Source organism: Meriones unguiculatus, chromosome 11 (assembly GCF_030254825.1).
Source record: "Meriones unguiculatus strain TT.TT164.6M chromosome 11, Bangor_MerUng_6.1, whole genome shotgun sequence".
NCBI classification, from domain to species: domain Eukaryota; kingdom Metazoa; phylum Chordata; class Mammalia; order Rodentia; family Muridae; genus Meriones; species Meriones unguiculatus.
In genome coordinates this window covers 11,954,864-11,977,056 of record NC_083359.1, presented here as the reverse complement: position 1 = coordinate 11,977,056, position 22,193 = coordinate 11,954,864, and positions in this window count along the sequence as shown.

The following is a 22,193-nucleotide window of genomic DNA, read 5'->3' as shown; positions in this document are numbered from 1 at the left end:
TGAGGGGCTTTGTGGGGCCGTGCTTCTGGGTCACAGTTCTGGCTGAGTCTGTACACAGTTGCTGGACAGGCAGGATCAGCCATTGTATCAGCCTGATCTGTTTCCACCTGGGCATGTGGAGTGCCCCCAATTTAGGGGGGGGTGTCCTGGTCATTCTCCTGGGATCTTGGCTGCTAGCTATATAGGCCGTAATCCTTATGCATGATGCCTCTGGCATCCAGCTGTTCTGTCAGGATCTGTGAATATGACAGTGTGAGTATGCCTGTGTGTATATGCCTAGATCTGTGTGCCCACAGGTGTTTGTACATGCCCAGAGGGGCTGTGTCCATGGTTATGTGTCTATATGTCTTTGTACATGAAGACATGTATGTGAGCCATGTCCGGTGTCTGTGTCCGTACATCTCTGTATCTTGTGATTGCACGTACATGGCTGCATCCATAGGTTTGTCCCTTCAGAGATATGTACGGTGCCTCGTATCTGCACATGTGATGTGTCTACATGCATGTATGTTTGTGTGCTCGTAGCTGTAGTAGGGACAGAGTGCTGGCTGTAGCTTACCTCCTAGGCCCTACACAGCTAGCCTTGAGCAGCTGTCCACCATGGTGAAGGTCTAGACCTACCTCCATCTGAGTGAGCTTCTTGGTGATGGGCTCTCGTTGATGCCCGAGGCAGCAAGAAGGGCCTCTCCCATTGCGTTACTTCCTTAAGTGGACCAATCCTTCAATCCTGAAAGGTACTTCCTACTCTCAGTTGAAGATGATGTTTCCCCAGCAATTCTTAGAGGACAGAGTGTCTCTCCATGAGCACCAGCAAACGAGCATAGACAAGGGGTGGTCCCATGAGATGGGGTTCTTCAATGGGATGGCCTGAGGGTCTCTCAAAGGTGGGGGTACAGGCTCAGGACATGCAGGTGCTAGGGACCAGCCAGAGACCAGCCAGGCAACTCCCTGAGCTGAGCCCAGGGCCTGGGCAGGCATCTGGCTCTCCTCCCAGCGGGGCTGGCTGGCGTGGGAGATGGCTGGGGGATTAGGTAAGAAGGCACTTAGGTAATGTCTCAGAAAGGCTCGCGTGTGCAGTGGTGGGAAGGTATTGGGTTGGATCCCGCCTTGCCTGTAAGGCTGACTTCAGACACCAAGGGTGAAGGTAGAGAGGAGGGAGGGACGGAGGGGAAGGGACAGAGGAGGAGGAGGAGAGAGAGACAGGGGAGAAGATGTGAAGAGGAGGAGAGGAGGGGAGGAGGGTGAAGGAACGGAGGGGAAGGGAAGGAACACGAGGAGGTAGAGGAAGGACAGACAGGGAGAAAGGAGAGGAGTGGGCTGGGCTATGGAGCCAGCAGAGGCTGCAGCAGGCCTTTGGTTACAGTGGATGTATGCTGTCGGCCCTGGGAACACCTGGGCCAGGTTGCTCAGGGTAAGCTCCCACCGGAGCGGTGTTCAGCGTGGGGAGGTTAGAGTGGGGAGTGGTAACAGCAGGAGGTTGTGAGCAGGATAGGCTGGGGCCGTTCCTGGGGTCTAACCTGCCTGCCCATGCACACACACAAGCCCCATGTGCTTGCTACCCCCTCCGAGTTTTCTGGAGACTGAGTTGACCTGGCATGACTTGGGAGGGCCCCTTATTTGTGGTCTCTCCATGACCCCTCATCACGTAAGAGAACCTGGAAGGGACTTGCCACTGACCTTGTGGGCCCTGGGGCTGGGGCCTGGGCTGGGGCCGGGCCGAGGTACACATACAGGGACCTACTGGTGCCTTAGACCCTGGAGCTGCTTGGAGACTGGCCACACTGGGGCACTGTTCTGTCCTGTCCTTCCATCCACTGCCTGCCAGGGATGGCTGGGCTCCGTTCCTGGAAGGTTGGAGCTGACCCCAACCTGGTGCCTCCGTAAAGGGACCCCCAGGGCGGTGCTGTCACCCAGGATAGCAGGAGGAGCTTCAGGCTGATCCTCAGCCCCCCAGGAAGAGACAGTCTAGCTTCCATTTTCCAAACTCCACCTCTGGAAGTGGGATTAAGGCTTACAACTCCTTCCTGGCAGCCTAGGACTGTGGCCTGGGGTCTCAGCACAGCAAGGTAGGGCCTGAAAGGGGCAGTGGTCCTATCTGCAGCTTTGCTGGCCTGCTCAGGGATGGGAGTGGGGGAAGGGTCCAGCAAGTTGCCAGGGAAACAAGAGCAAACAAACACTTCCTCCCCTCACAGGCCCGCTGGCCTGCTGGGGGGCCTGTGGCAATGACCTCATCTGCCCACCCAACCCTACTCCCAAGGCCAGGATGAAGGTGGGGGGCCTGGGCTGTTTGTATTGGGCCCAGATCCATGGAAACGGCTGGGGCTCCGGTGCAGGGCTGTTCCTCCTGCAGTCTGTCAGTAGGTGGCAGGAATAAGGACGAGTAGAGGGAAAGAAAATGAGAGGGCAGAGAAAAGAGAGGAGAGGAGAGGGGAGAAAGGAAGGGAAGCAGGAGGAGAGGAGGGCATTTCAGGGAGGCGGCTGGGAGGTCAGGGCAGGGCTGTGGAGAGTCATTCAGCCTGTGGGGCCAAGGAGGACCCAGAGAAGACATGCTAGGGGATGTAAGAAGAGCTCGGTGGAGCCCTGTGGGAGCTGAGAATAGTTGGGCAGGTAGTGAGTGTCACCAAGCCTCATGATCTGAGTTTTATCCCCAGAACCTACAAGGTGAATGGGGAGACCCAATTTCCCCAAGTTGTCCTTTGACAAGTATACATGCGTCATGGCACGCACGCACGCACGCCTTAAAATCCTAAGAACTCAACTGGAAAGCAACTAGGTCAGCTTCTCCTGGCTACCTGCCAACGTCAGTGGCCACCTGACATCTCTCTGACCTCAGGCTGACAAGCGTGAAAACCCCTCCTCTAATGTGCAGACAAAGACCAGATGCTGAGAGATCTCCTCGACTCAGCGCTTCACCCTTCACCCACTTTCTGTCGGGAACACGAGACCTGGTTGCAAAGTCACAGCAGCTATCTTGAGCTCACGAGGAGGGAAGCCGCGCTGATGCAGAGAAAGCTCCGGCTCCTGCGCTACCCTCTGTTTCCGTTCAGTGGCTGGGGGTGTGGCTCGGTGATGTGACGTGTGTTTAGCATGTGCAAGGCACTATCTCCAACCCTCCTCCCCCCATAAATAGACACATTTTTTTAAATCTTACAAGATTATCAGTCTGAGCAGGTCAAGTTAAGAAAAACATTTTTCTGTGACGGCCACATGAAGCTCGGAGCAGCAGGCACGTTGCCCGAATTAAATCAAAGCTGCAGCTAAAGTTTGAAAGCCAGCTGGTGGACCAGACCTAAGATCCCAGCTGCTGCAGACGCTGTGGCAGAAAGATCAAGGGTTCGAGGCTGACCCGGGCGATTTCATGAGACCTTGTCTCAAAATGAAAAAATAAAAATAAAAGGAGAGCTGAAATGTAGCTCAGCTGTACGGGGTTTATCTGGCGTGTGTGAGGCTGTGGGCTCAGCTCACACCCCCATACCAAAACACTCCCAAACCTAGATAACTCAAGGAACAGCCACTTGTCCACACCTACCAAGATAGTTTCTTTATAAAACCGAAAACGTTAAGTTTTATATTGGTGGGTACAGAGTATGCATATTCACAGGGTCCTGTGAGGTGTTCTTTCCTTGAAGGAATCGCACAATGCTCAAGCCGGGGGTGAAGAAAGCTGTTTCCTCCAGTGTCACTCTCTGGCTTCCACATGGTCACGCACGCGCGCACGAGCACTGTCATAGCTGTGTACTCCTATATGAGAGAACTCACTCATGCCACATACACACAATGGGAAAAAATAGATCTGAGTTTCGAACAGAAGAACCTGAGGACATTTAAGTACAGAACCGACCCGTCTGAGGGTGGGGAGCTGGGACAGATAGTGGGTTTGTCTTTTCAGACCCACTTCCTAGCAGCTGACTCCCCTGGGCCCAGTAAACGCCCCTACCCCATTCTCATTTCCCTATCTCACTTTCCCTTGTCTCCTCCCCCCCCCCCCCCGTTCCATTTCCCCTCTTTCTCTTTTTCCTTTTTTAAGGTTTATTTTTATTTTATATGCATGAGTGTTTTGCCTGTCTATATGTACTTGTACCGAGTGTGTGCCTATGAAGGGCAGGTGAGGGTATCTGGAGTTACAGACAGTTGTGGGCTACTTGTGAATGTTGGGACTTGAACCCGGGTCCTCTGCAATAGTAGAGGGTGCTCTTAACTATTCAGCAATCTCTCCATCCCCCTTATTTTAAAATATATATATATATATATATATGTTTATTTTATGTACACCAATGTGTGTGTGCACTTTGTGTGTGCCTGGTGCCTGGAGGATCAGAAGAGGGAACCGGACTCCCTAGAACTGTAATCAATCACAGCTGGTTGTGAGCTGCCATGTGAGTGCTGGGACTCAATCCTGGATGTTCTGCAAGAGCAACGAGTGCTCTTAAACATTAAGCCATCTCTCCACCCCCTTCTCCCTCTTTCACTTGAGTGATAGCCCCCTCCCAAAGTGTATGTTGTGTATGTGTGTGTTGCATGTATGTGTACAGATGTGGTTGGCTATGCATAGTGTGCAGAGGCCGGAAGTCAATGTCAAGTGTCTTTCTCCATTGCTTTCCACCCCATTTTTTCTTTAGAATATTTTATTTATTTATTATGTATACAGTATTCTACCTGCACATACACATACCCACCAGAAGAGGGCACCAAATCTCATTCTAGATGATTGTGAGGCACCATGTGGTTGCTGGGAATTGAACTCAGGACCTCTGGAAAAGCAGCCAGTGCTCTTAATCTCTGAGCCATCTCTCCAGCCCAAGATTCCAATTCAGGGTCCCGAGAAATAGGCTCCTTGGTAGACAAGTCATAACCAAAGCCAAGATGCTATCTACTTGCAGAGTCCCCCAGGAGGCAACAAGAAAGCGATGGTAGGATGTCCTCACCACTTATAAACCAGAGCCAGCTGGGTGGCAGTGGCACACACCTTTAATCCCAGTACTGGGGAAGCAGAGACAGGAAGATCTCTGTGAGTTTGGTCTATAGAATGAGTTCCAGGACAGCCACAGCTACACAGAAAAGCCCTGTCTTGAAAAACAAAATGAAACAAAAACCAAACCATATCCAAAGGTAAATAAGAAGAGTAAGGGACAACTGATGGCCTAAGTGAGAGGTCATACCTGGAGAAGAGCCATCTCCGGGCACAAGTGCAGAGATAAGGAGGCCACCCTGGCTGCAGAGGGTTCCCGGTATGGAAGCAGCGGGGTTGAGAGACATGACTGAAAGATGGGGGAGAGGCTAGCAGCAGACAAGAATCTGTTGTGGCCTGCTGACCCAGTGCCAGGATTTCTACCTGAAAACCCTATTGTGGTGAAGTTTGGCCTGGGGGCTTCAGCCAGAGCATTTAAGGTTGTGGCCAGGTGTATAAGATAGTGGAGGAGCCAGCGGCTGGCGGTAGAGAAGGAGGAGGTGGCGTTGGCTGGCCTTTGGAAGCCAGAGCCTCCTGTTAAGAGGGGTTCATTTCAGGGCAAAACCAGGGAGGACTCCCAGAGGCTCCTGTTCCTCCCACTGGTAGAGTCCTTATCTGGAGACAAGCTCACCCCCCAGAGGCAAATTTCTGCATCTAAGAGGCAAGCTGGGGAACAGAGAGATGGGGTGCCCAGGCAGGCCAGGGCTTTGGCTCCCATGAGGAAGTGAAAGCTGGTAAGGGCTGTGGGCAGAGTGCTTCAAGTTTAGCCAGAGGCTTCCTGGGGTGTGCTGCTGCCTGGAGCAAGGCCCAGAAGCTTCTGGAACTTGGACTAAGAACTTCCTTCTGTCCTATCTACCCTGCCCTAGGTGCCCCAGGGACAGGACTATGAGGGTTGGTCTGTGGCCAGAAGGAGACCTTGCTCTATGGGGAAGGAACGGTGGTTCTGGGGAGGAACTAAGGCTTTGTGGTTGTCTGGGACTCATTTCCACAGAGCTGAGGTCCCCAGTGATTCAGCATCCATACAGATCTGTGTTCCTCTGTGGTGTCTGGCTCAGGCCAAGGTGGCCAAAACCCCACTCAGGGGTAAAGGGGGTTGGCGAGATCAACCCAGAGACGGTTAGAGCTTCATGAAGGTTCATAGCAGGAGGAAAGGGGTGATGAGCTGTCCCCACTCAGCCCCGAGTTGGCCCCCCGGTACGGGGGCTATGGTCTGGGTGGCCAGCTCTGGATGTTGGTAACTGTCATTGATAGCATCTCCTGCTGATGACATTTATGGTGCCCTTGGGGACATTTTCTATGGCAAATAACTCCGCAGGGCTCACACATGGAGAATGAATGTGTGAAATCCAGGAAGGCAGAGGGGGTTGTAAAGGTTTATTGTGGGGCGCCTGACCACATGGTCCATGGGACAGGGGGCTTCTCAGGCCTCCCCATCAGTTACCCACCCACTGCAGCTAAGTATGTAACTCCCAGTTTGCTGTGCTACGGGCAGTGAGGCAGACTTGGCATCTTCCTTGTGTTTGCCTACCAGTATATAGCGCTATTTGTACATGCCCTTATGTCAAATAGACACAAAGAAGACAGGAGGCCCTGTACCTCCTATTGGCAACAGCTATGAAAACTGACCCACTCTGAGACCTGTGAAATGTGGTCCACCTTGGGGTCTGGGTAGACACTGCCTTGCCAAATGCCCTGGACCTGTGACCCTAGACCCTGCAGGTCCGGCCACCTCATCCTCTCCTCTAAGAATGAGAATCCTTACTCCCCCTGACAGACATTTTTCCTTGGGCCTATCCCTCCATGTAGGAGGTATCCAGAATAAAAACAAGGCCGGGGTTTCCCTACTCCACCCAAGCTACCTCTGAGGTGTGGGAGAAGGTCAGATCAGGTAGCCAAGGTCAGGTGGGACCAGTTAAGAGTTTCAGTAGGCATCAGCCAAGAGACCCAGGGATCAACCAGACTTTCAAGTTAGAGAGCCAGCCAGAGAATCAGCTAGGTGACCCGGAGGTCAGCCAGTGTGACACCTAAGGGCCAGGCAAAAAGAGACATGCCTCCTCCCAGTGTGACCTCTGTCATCAGCCAAGATGACCAGAGGACAGAAGGGCTGTTCTTCCTGCTCCAGGGCCACTTGGGCACATTGATAGGGTCTGACAAGATGAGCATCTTGCTGCTGGGTAGAGCCACATCCAGGCGGGATGGGACCATGACAGGTCTTGGTTCTGGAGGCCTCGAGTCCAAGAGTCCAGATTATGAGCTGCCTTTCCGAGGAGGTCTCGGAGCCCAACGCTGGAATCTTTCGATGCAGTAGGGATGGGGATTTAAGCCACCACCTCAGCTGGAGGGTCATGCTTGCTGCTTTCTGATTGCCACAGCCTTGTCTCAGCCCAGCAGCGCAGCACAGTCCATGAAGGACAAGACAGACCCCTTCCTGCCTGGGGCCCAACTTAGCTGCTGCTACATTGCCTTTCCGGGTGAGTCTGAGGTCACAGGGTCTCTCTGCAGGGGCACTCTCCTTCCCTCATTCCTACCTGACCTATACTCAAGGGCCTTGGGCTGGGGCTGTACCCATCTCAGGTCATAAGGGGAGAGTGGAGCACTGTCTGGGAGCACTGCCTCCAGACAGCACTTAATTCATTGATTGGGAGTGGGAGTGAGGCCTAAGGCTAGAGCCATGAGAGCCCTGTCACTCCAACCTCTTCCTACCTAGCCTGGCCAGCCTCCCATCACCCTCCCACTCACCTCTCCAGGCACTTCTTGGCTTCTTTAAATGAGAAGCCTAGTAGGCTGATCCAGAGATATAGAAAGATGGAGAGACAGATAGTAAGAGTCAGGGATAGACAGAGACAGGAGAGCTAGAGATGGAGAAATATTGAGATAGAGACAGACAGTAAGAGACAGGGATGGAGAGACACACAGAAACATAGTGATAGAGACAAAGAGAGATGGAGAGATGAAGAGACAGAGACAGATAGTGAGATTCAGAGAGAGGAGATAGAGAGACAGAGACAGGGAGAGACAGAATGTAAGAGTCAGAAAGAGACAGAGGGATGAGGAGAGAGTTTGGGAGAGATTGAGAAAAAAACAGATGGAGAACAGGGACAGTCAGAAAGAGACAGAGATGGACAGAAAGATGGAGATAAGCAGAGGAGGGGAAGGGGAGAGAGAAGAGGGGAAGAGAGAAAGAGACATAGAGAAGGACAGAGACAGATGGAGATAAGCAGAGAAACAAAGAGAGAAATTGAGGAAGAGAGAGACAGAGAGATGGAGGTAAGCAGAGAGACAGAGAGAGGGGGAGGGAGAGATGGAGGCACATTCTGGAGATGGAGACTGAGAAGTGAACCTAGCCTGCCCCATGCAGTGGCTTCTCTTCCCCCCATAGCCTCTCCTTCCACTTCTAGGGTACCCTGGAGCAGCCTGCTCAGCTTAGAGGACGGGGTGAAACTGTGCCTCTCTGTGGCCCCACTTTCTGTCACCACTCAAAGCATTTGTGCCCGGAGCCTCGCCCCATCTTCCTACCCCTAACAAACCTTCTTCCCAAGGCCCCAATCAAGAAACCCAGGCTTGGCCTCTCAGTGAATCCGCCTATGCCCTGTTTCTCTGACAGCAAATGGACCCTCCTGAGGTCCAAGAGCCATGTCCTGGACCTCCAAGCCTTCTCTTCCTCCTGTTAACCACGCCCCCAGACTCCAGTGTGCCACCTGCAGGAGCCTCAGGGATTATGTGTCAGGACTGAGAGCTGGGGTTCTGCCTTCCTTGGTGCCCTTGAGGATGCTGCTTACAGGGAGAGGGTCCCCGGACACAGAGGGAGGCTTCGTACACCCTTTTCGCAGGCTGAGAGACAATGGAAAGGGCTGGCTGCCAAGAGCCAAAGAGGAACCCAGGAGCTGGCAGGAGGAGGCCTGGCCTCACAAGGCTCAGGCCTTTCTTCTTGCCTGGTTATGGGGGCAGGGTATAGGAGGACTATTTATGTAAATGCCGTACGCTGTTGGATTCTCCCAAGATGAAATCACTCTGCTTGGCTCAGGGTCTGGGGAGCTGGCCAGGAGGGCTGAGTTGGCCTGAGGCTGCACTAGGCCCTCAATGGGTGAACCCAGCAAGGAGAGGCACGGGAGCCGCACAGCTGCAGGGAATGCGAGGATGCATCTTTTGAGCTGCAGACCGGACAGCTGGGGATTTCCTGCTAGGTGTCAGAGAGCTTAGGGTACGTTTAGACCTCTTGCTCTGGGGCCTGTAGAGAGAGGAGTTGGGGTCCCGCTGCCCAGGGACCATCCTGAACCAGCCAGGCTCCTGGGAGATTTGGGTTCACTCCAGTGGACTGAGATGTGGAAGAGGCAGGATGCCTCGACTGTGCCAGGACCGAGGGCAGCTCTATGGATGACTTATCTTCCAGAATGTCAACTCCTGGAAGGCAGCGAGCCAGTGAGAGGCCTTGAAGCCGGCAAAGACACGCACATTGTCCACTCTGCTCACTGGGGGCTGGGCGCAGGCCCAGGCTTGCCCAGCCTTGAAGGTTTAGCTTGCATGAATGTGCTACAGAAGCATGGCCACTGAGGAGATATGTAGAATCACCTCAGAGCCTGAGGGACAGGACACTAAGAAGACACATTGGGTCACCTCAGAGAATGAGTGTATTGGTTACTTTTATCGTTGTTTTTGGATGAAATCCATGACCAAGGCAATTCATAGGGGGAAGATTTTATTTTCATTCATGGTTCCAGAGGGATATGAGTCCCTCATGGAGGGGCAGAGAACTCATGTCTTGAATCATAAGCAGGAAGCAGAGAAAGTGAACTGGAAATTGCATGAAGCCGTCAGGTTCCCATGCCTGCCTTCAGTGACACACCTCCTCCAAAATGGCTGCACCTCCTTTACCTCCCCGACGCAGCACCACCAACTGGAGACCAAATGTTACAACAGCCGAGGCTGCGAGGGACAAATTCAAACCACTACCAAGAGACAGGACATTGAGTCACCTCAGTGAGGTTGGGATGCCAAAGGACATGCAGGGTCACCTCAGAGTGTGAGGCACAGGACACTGAGAGGGCATATGGGGTCACCTCTTAGAACAAGGTTGAACACCTAGGACAGGAAACTGGGCCGAGTTTCTGGTGAACATTGAGGCTAGCCATTCTGCATCAGGTGGTACTGGGTGGTCTGTTGGGCTGGCTGGCTGTGTCTGTGAAAAACTGGCGAATCAACGGCACACCACTCTTCATGGCTGTGCTCCAGCCCTGGTTCTTGCTCTCTTTCTCTCTCAGGACAGAGATGGCCTGCCGGCAGTAAGTGGAGGGTATGTGGTCGCTAAGGCTGTACCCTAAACAGGGGCCATATTCTCTCTCACAGGTACTGTGGGGTTGGGTACCTCTTGCCACCTACCTGAAGGCCATCTCCTGGGAGTGCCCCTTGCAGGCAGCACAGATGTGACCTCCCCTCTGCCCTGCAATCTCAGATTCCTGGCGAGAGATGAAAGCAGCTTTGCAACAAGAGGGCTGCTTATGAGCTGTCCTCCCCCGCACCACTCTCAGCCCAGAGGAGAACATCTGGGGACCAGCAGGGAGGGATTGTGGGGTGACGGATACAGGAGACAGGCAGAAAGACAGAGATGGAAAGTGGGGACAAAAGGGGAGGTGGAAATACCAAGAAACAGGAAGGAGACCCAGAAAGATCCAGATAGAGATGGTTGACAAAGAAGAGCCGGGAGAGGGGGAGACAGAGAGACAGAGAGGCTGGGAGATGGCTGCAAAGACACAGAGAAACACTAAAAGAGTGTCAGGGAGTTATAGTTGGGAGCACAGAGAGACTGTGAAGGAGGCAGGAAAACAGGGATGGCTCACACCTGCGATCCCAGCACTGGAGAGCCTGAGGAGGAGGATGGTCATGAGGTCCAGGACAGGCTGGGCTACCCCCGTTATCTTACTTTATCTCTAGACAGCAATAACAGAGAGACAGAGGAAGACGCAGGTGGAGACAGACAGAGAGCAGCAAGAGTAGAGGAGTCAGACCCGTAAGAGAGTCACAGAAGAGGCAGGCTGTGAGGACTAGAGGAGAAGCAGGATGGGGGCGGGGGGACTGAAACAGGCAGGACAGTGAGAGATCTTCGCTTTGAGACAGCAGCAGCCTGGGGCCAGGGAGGTGACAGGGAGAGTCTTACTGCACAGAGGGTGGTGAGGGACAGGGCTGCTGCTTGTGGTGGCTAAAGGACTTCCCTTGCCTCTTAGGTACTGCTTGCTCCAAACCCGTGCACAGGGCAGGCTCCTTGCTGTCCTGGGTCAGTGCCAGGGACCTGGGTCATCCTCTCTTTCCCCAGCTTAGGCCACACCACCTGGCATATATATAGGTGGTGCGAGCTGACCTTGGGGTTTGCTGGGTGGAGGCAGCAAGGCTGTAGTAAGGTGACAAACGCCATATGTCACAACTCTTGGGGGTCTTGGGGTGAGCACCTTGGTCGTTGGGTGAGGAGTTCAAAGGGCTCAGATTGAAGTCCTGAGCTCTGGGGTGAAGAATTTGAGATCAGTGGTCCAGCGAGGGCAGGTGGCAGCACCGGGGCCTTCCACATGTGTCCCATGAAGGCTGCAGAAAGTAGCTCCAGCTCCCTGCCCTCAGTCAGAGACAGGCTGATCCACCGGGGCTAGGCCCAGAGGGGTACACGCTCCCTAGCCTGCAGCATGCTCAAGGAAGCTTGGGTGGGCGTGTCCACTTCTGCTCTCCAGTGGTCACTGCTTCTATACATAGTCGCAAGGGACAGTCCAGGAGAGCCAGAGACTCCTCCCATTTCCTAGAATCTGCTGGTGAACCTGCCTCAGCCCTGAGTTCCCAGGGCTAGAGGCCACGGAGAGCCTCCCTCCTCATACCTCCTGCCCCTGGCTTCCTCGCCCGAGTACTGAGCGTGGTTTGTCAGCTCTCGCTGTAATGACCATCTCCAAGACCTCTTCACTTTAGAACACCTCCTAACCTCATCCCCCAGATGTCTCTGCATCCTGGGACCCCTCAACGTTCCCCTCCCCGCTTATGCCTGTTCTGTGTGCCTGCTTCACTAGACCCAGGGGCCTTTTAAAGGGTCTTTGTTTATATTACATGTGTGTGCATGTGTACATGTTTGCACACAAGTGTACAGGCATAATCACACATGCACACAGATGCCAGAGGACAGCTCATGGCATTGCTTCTCTTTCCACCCTGTGGGTCCTGGGGATTGAACTCAGTACCTTAACTGCTGGGGCATCTTACCAGTCCTAAAAATCCACTTTTGAAAACACAGTTTGCCTTACTGTACATGTGCCCCAAATCAGTTCAGGTCAGATCCGCTTTTCCATTCCAAGTACCTGGATACACTGGGAATACATTTGGACAGAAACTCTAAATTTGATCGTTAGTGGGGCCAAGAAACACTACTATTCAGAGAAGGACATGCATGTAGCCTGGTGGAAGTCAGGGTCTGATGAGGCTTTGAGGTTGCTCGGTGCACTGTTCAGAGAGAGAGAGAGAGAGATGTGTGTATATAGTACACATAGGTAAAGGAACTGGGCTGTCAGGTGCACTATTAGAAGGGAAGTGAGAATAACCCAGACCAAACAGGGTCTGGAGCTACTCAGCTATTTCCTGTGTTTGCCTACCTCATCCACACAGCTTTGGACTCTCCCGGCAACTCAAGAAGGTGCTGAAAGTATTTACATGTATCATGTAAAAACTAGACCCTGGGATGCCGTGTGCCCTGGGTGCATGCAGGCTTGGGGGTCTTGTGTGTTTCCGTATGGGATGGACACTTACTCTGTGTGAAGAACCACGAGCCCTGGATGCCCCGTCTACATGCATGTGTGCGCCTGTTTGTGCTCACCCTGTGCCACACCTCAGGCCTGTGGCATCACTGCCTGGCTTATTCTCCTTCTCCAGTGGAAAAATCTGTTACGATCCAAGAAATGTCACCCCTTAGGTGACGTCTCAAAGAGGCAAATTCAGCTTTCTAAGGGTCTGAGGGCAATGAGAAGCTGGAGAAGAGGCGACCTTCCTCCTCATTTCTGTTGTGGCCTTGCTGTTTCAGAAACTGTTGAGAGGGATGAGGAAGGGTGGCTGGAGCAGATCCACCTCAGCCCTCGCACTGAAGGGCCCCAGGCCATCAGAAAGGGCAGCCATTGGGGAACTCTTGCAGCTTACTTCCCTCTGAGTACCGCTTAGAAGGTTCGGGGAACCCCACCTAGGTGGCACCTAAGATGAGGGCTAGGCCATGGCCTGCAGGAGGAGAGCCAAGATGAGAGTCCTTTGGGTTTGAAGAGGTCAATATAGGGGAGAGAAAGGCTTGAGGAGCTCCAGGGATCAGACAAGAACCCACAGACTCAGGCCCTCCACCTTCCGCGCCCTTTTAAGGTTTTTTTCTGATAAAGCAGCTGGGGCCCTTTGCTTCTTCTGGGGATTTCTTTTATTCTGCTGAGGCTGAGGAACACACATTGGTCACAGCGGCCTTGGCCTCAGACCATAATGGTCCCCAAAAGTCCATTTTCTACATGCTGGGCACACTCCAGACCCTGACAGTTGCAGCCTGGTCAGGCTGGCTTCAAGCCCTGTCCTCTGCCTGTCTGGGTCACAGCCCCAGCCTGGGCTCATGAACACATCCCCAGCTCTGCCTCTAGTCCTAGAGTATCAAAGGTAAATGGGAGGTTCCCTTCCCAGGGGGATGGTGTATGGGGCTCAGAGAGCAAATGGACCAGGTGCCAAAAGGAGATAAGACCCCATCTCAGGGTCAGAGTCTGCTGGTAGTTAAGGGGTGCAGTGGGGTGGTATCACCCAGCCTTCTTGATAGCTGCTTCCATCTGGCTGCATCTGCTCAGGACCCAGAACACTGGAGCTCAACACTGCCTGATGGTAAAGACTGGTTCGAGACATCTTCGTGGGCAAACCCTGAGCCAGGTTCGGGGTTAAGGGTCAGCTCTGCCTTCTCTATCCTCTTTAAAAGAGCATGCAGGTACGTTCCTCTTCTGCAGTAGGATTAAGCTCAAACTTGGACAGGGACTGGGACTCTCCACTCAGAGGGAAGGCATTGTCAAGTGTTCTACAGCCACGCTGGCTCTGAAGACAGCCACCACTCTGAGATGGCACTCCTTTCTCCTGAGCTCCTGAAAGGAATACTAGGGAAGCAGTCTTGGCAGATTCTTCCTCGATAGGACTGAAACATCCAGAGTGCTCTGGCTACTCCACCCTTCCCCACTGGACTCAGATACAGCGTACCCTGGCCAGCTCCCTGAAGATTACTCCCATGAATCTTGTGGAACTTGCCCAGGTCCGGGCTTAGCTCTAGTAACTTCCAGGATCCCCCTTGGTCTCTGGGATGGGGGTCTTAGCTCCTTTTGGCATCTGGTCCATTTGCTATCTGAGCTCCATACCTCTCCCCCAGGAAGGGAACTTCCCATTTACCTTTGATACTCTAGGACCAGAGGCAGAGCTGGAGATGTGCCTGTGACCCCAGGCTGGGGCTGTGACCCAGAGAAGCAGAGGACAGGACCTGAAGCCAGCCTGAGGAGGCTGCAACTGTGACGTTCTAGCATCTAGAAAATGGCCTTTTGGGGACCATTAGCCATTATGGTCTCTGCTGGTCCTAAGTAACAGTTCTGTCAGCCATAGAAAGCTGGAGTAAGAGAGAAATATTGGGCCCCTCCTACAGGCATCTGCTGCCTGCCTTGGCAACTCTCCCTCTCCCTCCTAGCAAATTCCCGGAATTCTTTCCCAATCCCCTAGCTGGGCTGGTGGGCGGCTTCACTTCTCTCAGCATCAGTTGGGCTAGGGCTCCAGGTTGGATTCAGGCCTCTCAGTACTAGCCCTCAGAACTCCACCCGTGCTATAGGTTCCCAGCCACACTCCTAAGATCCCAGCCCAGGATGGGAAAGGAGTTGACAGAAGACTGATTTGGAAGGCACACTGGAAACTCACTAGGCTGGCCAAACTTCCCAGTGAGTAGTCCTGAGTACTGGGGTCCCTGAGAACCTGCCCTAGGTCCAAGAGTGGCTGGAGAGAAAGACAAGGGGAGATACAGAGCTACAGACACAGAAATAAGGAAGACAAAGATACAGACACAGAGACAGAAACAGATAAAAAGATAGAGAGGAACAGGATAGGGGACAAAAATATAATGCTAGGGAGAGATAGAGGGAGAGATGGAAGAAATTAACTAAGAGAGATCCACAGAAACAGAAGCAGGGAGACAGACCAAATGAGAGAGAGAGAAACAGAGAAGAGAAACTAGAGAAGACAGAGAAACAGACAGAGGAGAAGACAAGTAAGGACAGACCCCGAGACAAACTGAAAAAAAAAAAGGAGAGAGAGAGAGAGAGAGAGAGAACAAGAGCACATAAGAGATGTGACGAAAAGGAGACAGATAAAGACAGAAACAAAGCTAGAGACAGAGGTGCACCAGGAGGTTGAAAGCTGGAGCGAGCAGAGCCCTGTGCCTACTGTGGGACCAAGACATATTGAGCGGTTGTGAGTTGTTCTGGAACAGCTGGTGACACTGTTCTGGAACAGTGACTGTGATGGCAGATTCTGCGTGACTCCAAGCCTGTCTTGTCATGCGCTGCTGACTCCACAGGGCTCGCCCAAACCATTTCCCACCCCCAGATCATATGTGGCCCCTCAGCTGTCTGACGGGGGCCTAGCAGGGTCAGAATACCAAGGGTGGTATGTGTGTAAAACCAAAGGGGTGGTATATTGCTACCAGCCAGGGCGGTGGTAGGTTCATGGTACCTCCCTAGGTCTTTTGGTTCTGCTAGAGCCCCTCAGAAGAAACATATTGTTTCTGAAGCTGGTTTAGCCTGAGCCTCAGTTTCTCTTCCTGCACTCCCGGGTAAGGTATACATTATTGGACTACCAAATGGAATGGAGGCTTGAGGCTGTGCATGGGTTTCCTAAAAATGTCCCTCGAGTCCCTTCTCCAAGAATTTCTTCCCACTCACTTCCTGGCCCTTCATCCATCGGTTGCGTATTCAGCCTCAATGGCACCTCAGGCTCACTCTCATCAGCCCACACTCTCCAGCCCCATCCTGGCCTGTGGAATCTAGGCCAAGACTTCATCCTTGCAGATGCCTTTGTGATGTGTGGGGGTGGGAATGGGAGGGGTGGGGGTTGGCCAGGTCACAGCCCAGAACTGCTGCCAGCAACCTGAGGAATTCTCATATCCTTCAGGGAACTCCACTAGAAAGGCAAATTACTTGTATTATTTTAAGTTTTGTATTTGCATATATTAATTATACAGAATAATAGGTTCCATTATGACATTTTCACACATGAATATAAAGTATCTTGGCTCACGCTCACCCTGTGTATTGGCTAGTTTTATGTCAACTTGACACAAGCTGAAGTTATTGGATAGGAGGGAGCTTTCGTTAAGAAAATGCTTCCACATTGGGCTGTAGGCTGAGCAGTGGTGCACATCTGTAATCCCAGCACTCAGGAAGCAGAGGCAGGCAGATCTCTGTGAGTCTGAGGTCATCCTAGTCCACAAAGTGAGTCTAGGACAGCCAAGGCTACATGCAGAGAAACCCTGTTTTGAAAAGCCAAAGAAAGAAAAATTAGGCTGTAGGCAAGCTGTAGGGCATTTTCCTAATTAGTGATTGATTGTAGGAGGGCCCAGCCCACCATGGGCGGGGCCATCCTGGGCTCATGGTCCTGGGTTCTATAAGAAAGCAGGCTGAGCAAGCCAGTAAGCAGCACCCTCCATGGCCTCTGCAGCAGCTCCTGCCTCCAGCTTCCTGCCCTGCTTGAGTTCCTGTCCTGACTTCCTTTGATGATGACCAGTGATATGGAAGTATAAGCCAATTAAACCTTTTCCTCCCAAGTTGCTTTGGTCATGGTGTTTCATCATGGCAATAGTCACCATAACTAGGACACCCTCTGTGGTCCCCTTCCATTCCCACTGATCTCTTTCCTCTTCCGTTCTACTTTCCCATCTTTTTATTTTGTAACCCACTTAATTTAACGAGAATCGCTTCCATGATCACTGGCATGGTATCGTTGACAAAAGCATGGGTAACTTACCAATGGCCACAGCACTGAAAAAAAAATCTGTCTTCTCATCCACTAGAAGTGGTTTAGGCCTCGTGAGCCTCTCCTTTTCCTGTGACAGTGTTAATGGGCCCAGTGTTGTGTGAGTAATTGTAGATGCTGCAAGTGTAAGAGAGCAACAGCCACAGCGGGTTCAGAAAACCCAGCCCCACAGCTCCAAACCACCCCACCCTTTCTTTGGCTCTTACATTCTTTCCATCTCCTCTTCCATGATGTTCCCTAAGCCCTGGAGTGAATGACAGGGCTGGATCACTGACCTCGCCACAGAAAATAACGTCAGGATGAGCCAATATGAAATAGAGATGGGGTTTATTGAGAAGGATCTTAGCACAGGGACTGATAAAAAGAGAGGCACTCAGGAACGGGAAGGCATACTCAGGAGCATGGGGATGGACTCCTCAGAGAGAACTTTAATTGTTCTCCAAATAGCCATGTATGTCAGTTTGGGTGGCATCCGAAGCCATATTTCAAGGGTTGCTAAGGAGCATAAGTGAGATTACAGGGTGGTTTCTATGCATTGAGTAGGACTGTAGCCAAGAAGGTAAACCCTGCTAGGTCAGAAGAGTTTCTGGGAGGTTAAGAGATTTATGTTGTTGCCAGGCACAGTGTAACACATGCCTGTAATCCCAGCACTCAGGGCGAGGAGGTGAGGCAGGTGGATCTCTGTGAGTTTGAGGCTAGCCTACAAAGCGAGTCCAGGACAGTCAAGATTACACAGAGAAACCCTGTCTCAAGAAACAAACAAACAAAGAAGAGTGTGTGAGAGATTTCTATTGTAAACAAAATAAAACAAACAAAAACAGTTTAATATTGTTTTTAAGGCTCCCCAGAGGGCTGGAGAGGTGGCTCAGCCTGCTCTTGCAGAAGACTAGGGTTCAATTCCCAGAACCTACATGTCAGCTCACAGTTGTCTCTAATCCCAGATCCAGGGGTCTGAGGTACACATATACATGTAGACAAAACACACACAATAAAAATAATTAAAGATTAAAAATATAAATAAATAAGCAAATAGTACATTTTCAAGCTGAGTGTAGTGGTGCACGTCTTTAATTCCAGATCTCTGGAGACAGCGGCAGGTGGATCTCCGTGAGTTCGAAGCCAGCCTGGTCCACATAGTGATTTCCAGGACAGCCAGAGCTACATAGTGAAACCCTGTCTCAACACAAACAAAAATAAAGAAGATTCCCCAGGAAACATGTGGGAAAGAGTAAGGTCATACTTGAAAGTCATATTGTAGGCTTAGGCCTTAGCATGGAGTCATTGCTATTTTAACACAAAATGTCTCTATATAAAAGGATCATTGTTCTGTGTCACCAACCTTCATAGCAAATGATTGCTCCGATTCTTGATTCTCAGCTGTTGAAAGTTTCAGCCAGACTCCTTTCCCCTTTCCATATCCCCTTAGTTTTCCCTGTCTTTCTAGCCTGCCTCTATGCTGCCCATCAGGGGACCATGTGGCCAACATCCCCTGATCGAACAGCCGGCTGTTGAGTCTGCTGCCTAAGGGGACCGGCTTTCTGCTTCCTGCTTCTTCCCTTGGGGTTTCTGAAGACCAGAGGTCAAGGTTGCTTCTTCTGTATCTTGCCCAGCTGAATGACTCTGAGCCTCAGGTGTTGGGGGGCAGGGCACAGGCTTCAGCATGTGACATCCTTCCCTGCCTGTCACACTGAGAAACCAAAGCTGGAGACATAGCACCTGTTAGATGGCGCAGGAAAGGGGTAGTTTCTGGGCAGGGCTTGGTGTCTCATTGGACTGTTACAAGGTCCTGCCTGGATGGGAGGTCACCACCCTGCAGAGCCCAGCCCGAGGAGGAACCCAGGCCGACTCCATCCCTGCCCCATCCATGCTCCCCTAGCTCCACCCCGTGAGGATGACCAGCTGCACCCAGTGGAGGGGTGCCTGCCTCCTCTCCTCTCTTGTTGGGCTGAAAAGGCAGCTTCCACCAAAGGCATCTGCCTGAGGCAGAGAGTGACCGCCTCTTACTGCAGGATTAGTCCAGGTACTGCAGGGATAGCCCTGGTAATAGGACCAACATCATACTCCTTCGTGGAATAGGAAACCCACCAGGAGAGGTCCCTATGAAGGGGCCTAGCAGGGACGTAAAGAGGAGCTCGTGGCAAGGATGTGGAAGGTACAGTCTCATTCAGTAATTCAGATGCCTTGGGGTGCTCCACAGTAGGCTTAATAGACAGGGGACCACAGGGGACCAAGACCTATGCCTGGCCATCAGTCCCCAGGTCCCACCTGAACCGAGGGTTAAAATATCCTCTTGTCCAGCAAATGAGCCTGAGATGCCTCTTCGAGTCTCCAGCCACAGCAGACTCTAGCTACGGTCCGCTGTCCTCTGGCTGCAGAGACCCACCCAGTCTGTATGGCTCTGGGAAAGCCCCACCCCACCTATTTCCCAAAGTTCCGAAAGGTGGTGCCTGGGTTCTTTGCTTTTGTTTTTTTGTTGTTTGTTTTGCTTTAGAGACAGGGTCTCAATAGGTAGCCTTGGCTAACCTGGAACTTGCTATGTAGACCAGACTGGCCTCAAAGTCATACACTCATACAGATGTATACCTCGTGGAGAAGCTTCAGTTTCCGCTTTCTTGTGGAAAGAAGAAATCCAGTGTGAAGAGAGAAGCAAGAAGCCACCCTGCTGGATGCAGCTGAGCGTGAGGGCAGATGTCAGCCAGTGACGATACTGGTACCGCATGCAGGGGACCTCTGAGGCTTTCCCATGACCACCCACACCTGCCTTCCACACTGCAGTCCCGGGCTGTCGCTGCTCCTCCTCCGTGCTCTTCTGGGACCTAACACCCGGGAGAGACTCCATGTCCCGCAACCTGTCCTGGCACGGAGAGCAAGCAGGTGCACAGTGAGGAGGAAGGGATATGCAGGGAAGGCACCGGGCATCCCTCTTCCGGGGCAGCTTCCCCTCTAGGCTTCAGAAGCTCCCTTCACACCGTGACACCATCCGGGAGTCTGCTCCCCCACCGTGCTGCCGCCTCCAGCCCGCGGGGCTTCCACCAGAACGGCCCGGATGAAGTCCTCTCGGCTGCCCAGGCTCCATGCCTGCACTGGGTGCCGCTGGAACCACTGAAACGTGTGTTATTTCACCTGCTAGATCCCGGCATTCCAGGGCAGGGCTGGGGAAGGTCATAAAAACGTTGTGGTAACCTATATATTATTTTTATGCCGGTGCTTAACACAGCATGTTTGACACATGTGCAGGAGCCTGTCATAAATCAAGCTGGGGTCCACCCGTGTGTCCACGCAGGGGGTCGCCCGGCCCCTCACACGTGTACGCGGCCCCAGCGGCTGTCCTCCTGGGAGCCGAGCTTCGGGCTGCTCTGAGGTCCAGCTGCTGGCTGCTGCCCCTCGCCTCCCACAGAGCTTCCCTGAGCCAGGGAAAGGGAGGGAGGGAGGCAGGCCAAAGTGGGAAGGCTTGGGCCAGAAACGCTCCGGCAAAAGGCATTTTGGAGTGAGCAAACCCCGGTACATGTTTGTATATGAGTGAGTGCACTCTTGTGTGTAAGTGTGCGCTTACACGTGTGTGGCCAGGCAGACTCCTTGTCTAGGTATGTGCCATTGTGCTGTGTGCGTATGCTTGTGTGTATACAAGCAGGAGTGTGTGTGTGTGTGTGTGTGTGCACACGCGCGCTTGTGGGTATAAGCATGAGTGTTTCATTTGTAAGTTTGAGGGGACTCCTATGTGCAGGTATGTTCATTTGTGTGCATATGTGTTTGCTTGTGTGTGCAGATAGGTGCTTAACTGTATGTGCTTGAATATGATCGTTTGTGCGCATAAAGTATGCTCATATGTGTTATCAAAGAGGATTCTGGGTGTAGGTATGTGCTTATGTGTGTTCACGTGTGTGCTGTTTAAGTGTCTGAATGTGCGCTTGTGTTCTCAACATGCTTGCGTAGGTGAGTGTGTTCATGGATGCACTGTCCTGTGTGGTGCATTCTTCCTGCCTGGTGCCTGCTGGGTCAGGACTTTTCCTCGGCCTCCTCGCCTGTCCCTGGCCTTTTGTCCTCCTGTTTATGGAGGTCTTTCTCCCTGGTCAGACAAGTAGGTGGCGTCATTCAAAATTCCAGGAGTGTCCTAGTTACTTTCCTATGGCTGTGAAGAGACAACATGCCCTGGGAAATTTATTTTAAAAAGCATTTAGCTGGGGACCTTGCTCTCCATTCCAGAGGGTGAGTCCATAGCCATTATGGCCAGGAACAAGGCAGCTAGCTGGTGGGCATGACACTGGAGCAGTAGCTTACACATGAGCCACAAGTTGGAGGCCCGAAGAGAGAGACGGGGCCCAAGTGGGCTTTTGAAACCTCAGAGCTCACTCCCATGGACACACCTCCTCCAACAAGGCCACGCCTCCTAATCCTTCCCAAACAGTCCACCAACTAGGGACCAAGCACTCAAATACAGGAGCCTAAGGGAGCCATTCTCATTCAAACCAGCACAGGGAGCATCTCTCCTCTACTCTATCTGTGAACTGACGGAGCATGTGGAGCTGAGGCTCTCGTCACTGGCTCTCTGCACCCATCTGCACACAGGGGCCGTCCCTTCTGTTTGGAGGGCTCAGTCACAGAGGGAGGTTGAAGGAGAGCAGTGACCTCTTCAGTTACCTTGTGTCTAGAAGGTAGACAGCCGTGGGCTTGCAGCCTTCCCAGGACAGGCTATGGGGAGTGGGTGAGGGCTCACAGGCTTTCCTGACTTCTCCTACCTACAGAAACAATGCAGATGGCCTCTGGATCTTGGCGGCAGTCCCTGATCAGCGTGCACATGGTGTCACTTGTAGGATCACAGAGACTCAGGACATGGGTCTGGGCCAGGTCCCACTTCTCTCCGTGGTGGAAACGGTGACCATGTTCCCTGGCTCAGGAGCAAGTAGATAGCCAGCGTCTGATGGAGCCCTGCACATGACACCGGGGGACCCAGGGGCAGCAAGGCTGCCATCCATCCTTTGTAGATACACGTGTGCAATCTCCCTTCACAGGTCTAGAACAGCTCACTATGGGAAGGCAGGTCATGTCCCCTCCAGGTCTGCTGAGAGTCCTCCCCCAGCACCCCTTAAAAATCTGTGTTCCCTTGCAGCTTGACCCCCTGAACCCGAGAGGTCCAACCCAACACTGAATTACTCCACAATCACAAGCCATTGCTGCCACCCACCATCCTCCTGGGCTAGGGTTCAGGGATGGCTAGCTT